General features: G+C 37.0%; 1 pseudogene; it reads right to left on the reverse strand.

The window, feature by feature from the left end:
* Nucleotides 1–2,204: 2,204 nt before the first annotated feature.
* On the reverse strand, nt 2,205–5,797 carry LOC114747511 (adenylate kinase 4-like; annotated as a pseudogene).
* Nucleotides 5,798–6,000: the final 203 nt, after the last annotated feature.

Raw genomic sequence — 6,000 nt, forward strand, 5'->3', positions numbered from 1 at the left:
GAGGTGCTGAAACTCTGGTTCTCTCTTCTATGGACCTGGCTTTCTTCTCTCATAAACATCATCATAATTACGAGTTCTTCTTTCTAATTTTTATTTTTCTAAACCTTTAGAAAATATTGTTTGTGAAAAGATAAAGAGAGGCAATAATGCATGAACAATGTATTGAAGGTGAGGAATATTATTACAAAGATTCCCTTTAACAGATGTGGATCCCAATCTCAATGTATTGAAGGTGAGATTCACAGTACACTCAATAATGCATGAACAATTATTCAATAGGTACACATCTATGGAGAGAAATAAGGTTTTGCAGATATGCCAAAGTGGATAAGCTCAAGTCAATCCTTGCCTAATCTTCCAAGATTGATGAGCTGTTTTTTTAATTCGGCGTTTGGTCTTCTTGCCTTTTAGTTTTTACTGGTATACTTGGATTTCGCTTTTGCAAAATTAAAAAAATGCTTTTTAAAATACTGCTTTTATCTTATATCTGATCACTTTTTAAATCTAGTTTTTTTCACAACATTTTAAATTCAGTTTGCAAAATATAAAATACAAAGCTAGTTTTCTAAACTCAAATTAAAGTATATTTTACAAATTTTAAACTAAACGCACTACACTATTTTGGGTGTCTCAATCAAAACGCCGTCAGGTTTTTGTTCTTTTTGTTTGTCTCCAGGCTTACCTAGGCTGCTCTTCAGCAACGCAACGCATTGCTATTAATCTAAGTTTTAACTCAACATAAACTGAAAATATTGGACAATTGTTAATCAGAGATTGACCCGGCAAACCATTATATACAACTTTTTTTTAATGAGATTACGTTTCAGATTTGTCAGCTTATTGTCAAATTATATTATATTGGTCACGATTCGGGCAATAAGAATTATCGGCAGCAACGATGTCATAGTTTTAGTATTTTTCCATGGACATCATAAATCATGTTCTTTACTGTTTGCCTGCATATATTTGTCTGGATGAATTTATACATATATAGTATATTTAAAGCATTAAAAAAAAGATAATTCTTAAATCATATATACATATTTAGCTGATTTTTTTTGGGGTCAAAATACATATTCAGCAGCTTTCAGTTATTTTTTCATGAATCAGACAAAAGAGTGTGTCAAACTTTATAAATTTTGCCCGGTCAAAAAAAAAACTTCATAAATTTTGGGTTATTACTCCTTAATTAGCAATCGCTCTGAAGGATGAGGTCAAATGGATCAAGACTATCAGGGGTGTGTTGATTTAGAGGCTGTTTGGTAACGGGAAAATAGGGCACCGGTAAATAAAATGGGCAACGGAAGACACCTTCCCTCAAAAAATGAGAGGAAAGCTTTTGCCTACGTAGATGATATACCTATTTTACCCTCTCAATGATGGCTTCATCGTCTTCTCCGTTTTTTCCATCTCCGCGCGGCTTCATCATCCTCTCCCTCGGCTCTTGGCTTCATCCTACCAGAGAGCTAGGTGAGTAGTGGTTGATGGCAGGTCGCGATCTTCTCCGTCGACTTCTTCGACCGCTCACATCTTAGATCTGTTTCTTTCCATTGGCTCCGCCTCTCAGTCAAAAAGAAAGCATTCACACCATCATCTCCATTTTGGTGAACTCGAGCGATGAAGATTAACGATGCCAACTTTAGACGTCCCTAATAAGTCGTTGCCTTCGATGTCCCCAATGCCTCATCCCCCCGTGACGTTCTCTGGCTTCCCACTCACTGACCGTCTCTCGATTCCCTACCATGTATTGAAGTCTAGTTCGCTATGCCCTTTTCTTCTCCAATGTCTTCTTTCTCAGATCTCATGCGGCTCGGTTTTCTTTTTTTCTTTCTTTTCTTCTCCTTTCTTTCGGTTTTTTTTTTTTTAAATTAAAGCTTGCCTGCTTAGATTTGTGATGGCTGATTCTACGGGAGGGGAAAAGTTCCCCCCACCCCAAAAAAAAAAATTGTAATAGTGCAATAACAATAAATCCTTTAATAAATTCTAAAAACCCTCAAAATTCTGAAAATAATAATAAAATCCACAACGTATGACAAAAGTGAAAATTCATGCAGGGTATAGAACCAACATTTATCATGAATCACAAGTACATTGGGACTTTTCCCTCCCACTTTTTTGAAAAAAGAGCAACACTAAGACTCAACTGAATTTTATTTCGTTAAAGTAACTCATCACAATCAGTGAGTTTGACTAAGGCCGGCGTTTCTTGTGAAACAATGAGTTAAAGTTCAGAGTATGATATTAAAATCAAATTGGCAAACTTATTTATGAATGGCAAAAACAGATGCATCAGGAGGTGAAGCTATCTGAGTCTCATGAAGATAGCACCTTCTCCACTTCAGCCGTCACTTCTTTGGGAGGTTTCTCAGCTGCGAGGTTAGCAACAACTCTCTTCTTTGAATAATAATCAATAACCTACATTCCCAGCATCAAACTTTTCATAAGCACCCATTTACTATACAGAATTAAATGAAATGAAATTTAAAAACAAAATTAAAATGAAGATTGATTTTGATCATCACTTTTGTTTCCTGTTTTAACCTTTACTTGACTGAGGTCGAGATGAATTGAAAATCATACCGGTTCAGTTTGCTTGTGAAATGCCTCCAGTCTCGACTTGAGAACAGTTGCTGTATCATCCTTGCGCTGAATAAGAGGCTCACCAGTAACCTAAGCAAAACAAATTTGTCATCTTTATATCTACACTTTATATATAAAATATATAAATTGTAGTATTAATGAACATTGTGGCTCATGGTGGATTCCATGGAAAGCTCTCAGATTCACAATCGAGTTGTAATTTACAAGTTCTGAGCAAAGTTCACAAACATTAATAAGAATCATGGGGCAGTATCAATGTGGCCAGAAACCAAGTTGATTTAAAATTGAATAACAAAAATCAATCAACTGTCCGCATTTGCCTTAATATATTCAGAACTCATCCTACTCTGCTTGATTAAGCCTTTAGATCACTCTCTCATTCGTGTCCCTGTGACCATCACTCACATTTTGCCAACTAAAATTTCTAAACTTGTACAATAAAAGGTAAAAAAAATTAGAAAACATTCACAAAGAGGTAGACTTACATCATCAACCCCAGGAACCTTGGGAGGAGCAAATTTTGTATGGTAGGTTCTGCCACTGGATGGGTGTATCCAGCGACCAGTAATACGCTCCTCAAGGATAGCATCGTCAATTGCAAAATTCAGCACCTTATCAATTTTAACCCCCTTCTTCTCCAGCATCTCATCAAGCTGCACGCAGAAAAACATACAATGTTCATATTTTACATTCACAATGCAGAGGAACAGCGAGTATGAAAATGCAAATAATAAAGTTCATGACTGGTACTTCATGCAAACAAACGCATGCACAGCCCAACATCTCATGCAAAAGAAACTCAGACAGAAGCTCAAATGCCCACCAACAACCTAATACCTTCTCTGCTTGGACCACAGTTCTTGGAAATCCGTCAAGAATGAAACCTTTCTGACATGATGGTTTCTTTATTGCTTCATCTATAATGCCAACAACTAAGTCATCAGAAACAAGTTGTCCCTGGAAAGTAGTCCCACGATGTCATGTTCGCAATCTATCCTGATAAGATCACAAAAAGTGACACAGCAAATCCACGTTATAGAAAAGTCCTTACTGCATCCATAGCTTCTTTAGCCTTGATGCCCAGAGGGTTTTAGCAGCTACAGCGGCTCTTAACATGTCACCTGTAGCTAAGTGGCACAAGCAGTACTCATCTTTAATTATTGGTGACTGAGTGCCTTTTCCTGAACCAGGAGGACCTGCATTTACAGTTTTTAAGTTAATTCTAAGAAAGCACTACATTATATGATGCTCATACCTTGATATCTATACTAGATAAGCATATGCGCATGCAATATATATGTATATAAATACATATGCATGTATGAGCATATAGTGCGTGCACATGCAACCAAATATAAATTAAATAGGTATACAAATAATTGCCACTAGAAGTAGATCAAGATGTCCTTTTAGAAAGTAGACCTCTATTCTTGAGTCCATCAAAAATTTACAGGCAGCAAATTTATAATCAATGCCTAAACCTACAAGCACAAGCATATATTAAGTTTTCTGTGATTCTTTCGTACACCTAGCATCTGAGCTGCTGGTTAAACAGAGGAAGAAACAGTAATTTGAAGAAACGAAGAAGCTATCATCGAGGTGAACTTCTGACTTTTGAGAGGAAAGAGAGAAATATGATGGACACATATTATGGGATGCCTAGTCCCACATTAAGTAGCATAGGATGTTCTATAACGTACTTAAGCAGGTTGGCCCTTTAATAGCTAGCATTTAAGAAAAGCTTCCCCATCACAATTGAGCACCCATGAAAATAATAAGAAGGAAGAAGAAGCTCACACTGCCTGGGAGAATCAGTAACTCATAAAAAGTACAATCGCAAAACCCACAAAAGTTTCTCTAATGTCAAAGTAGATACACGAATTGGCCCAATGACAGACACCATGCACTACTGCCCATGGCAGGGCCAGAAAATATGGCAACGTCACAACTGTGGTGTTGCTAAATTATGCTTGGCATGAGGCAATGGACATCGCCATCCATAATAACGTGCCGTTAACAAAATATGGTTTGATCAAGGAAAATTATTGGAAAATACTAAACGAAAAACCAAATAGATATTCCCCATTTCTAACAGAAGAATCACACTACAATTTCTCATACTAATTGCTGCTACATATACTTGTCCAACTAAGATAACTAAAGAAAGCAACAAAATTTTCACCCAAAAATGGAAAGCAAGAAATGCAGTAATGCTTCATTGTTTCAAAATTTCATTATCGAAAGAGTGGCATAAAAAAAAGATAGAGGAGAACCTTAAAAAGGGGAAACTCTCTACTAAAGCAACAATAGACAGCACACATCATATATTTTACTCCTCCGTCCTAATTATAGACCCAATTGACTTATTTGAGGATTAAGGAAGTAAGTTAAGTTGGTTATTTATAATAAATAAGTGTTGTCATTCCTAAAATATCCTTGCTATTAAGTATATTGGCTAAAACTATCATTATTAGAAGGATTATCTTGGGAAAAATACATAAATATAAGAGACAAATGGATTGGGTCTTATAATTAAGACCAATAAGTCAAATGGGTCTTATAATAAGGACCGGAGAGTATATCATAACAAATTTAACCTGCGATGCAATTGTTACAATGCAAAAATGACCAGTAAAACACAGAAGAACCACATACTGTAACATCAGTCCTACAATCACCATAGACATTCACCAACTAAAAGAAGCATATTCTCGAGCACGATTTAGAACTCCTCGAAGAGACACAGGTGGGTTTCAAAACACAAAGTACATTATTGAGCGAAGGTACATTCAACACCAATATTCGCTTCTTTCTTGCAAATGCCACCACAAATTATACACAGATCATCAAGTGATTACAACTATACACATAAAATTATGGGGCACTTGTGCAATCCCTAAATGAAACCTTTGCTACGGCAAAAGACTCAAAAAGCCACCAAAAAAAAAAATCGTCAAAACATTCAGATAGGATTTTCGGATCTGAAAGCAAAACCGAGACAAAGTGAAAACTTGAGAAAAATAGAGGTAGAAGACACGTATATACCAACGAGGATGAACGCTTGTCAGGTTTGGAGGAGCATTTGAAGCGACGGAGAAGCTCAGTCATGAGATCCATAGAGGGAACATCCTCCAGGTTAACTGCCGCACTACTGCTCGCCATTCCTCTTTCTCTTTGCTTCTTCTTATGGCCTTAGTTTTTCTCGTCTCAGAGGAGAAACCCAGGTAGTCAGCAGAACCAGCTCACGCGTTGAAGTGACGACGGGAATTTAAGCTTCCGAATGCCTCAGATTTCGGACCCTCCAAAGCTTCAAATTCAAGCCGCCGCGACAGCAGGTTCCCTTGAAGTGACCGTCTTGCCCCTTGCTCCCAGCGTTAGGTGATGGGTTAAAACTCAATA

The sequence above is a fragment of the Neltuma alba genome, unplaced genomic scaffold (assembly GCF_004799145.2).
Source record: "Neltuma alba isolate B1F8T4 unplaced genomic scaffold, ASM479914v2 tig00005345_pilon, whole genome shotgun sequence".
Taxonomy (NCBI): Eukaryota; Viridiplantae; Streptophyta; class Magnoliopsida; order Fabales; family Fabaceae; genus Neltuma; species Neltuma alba.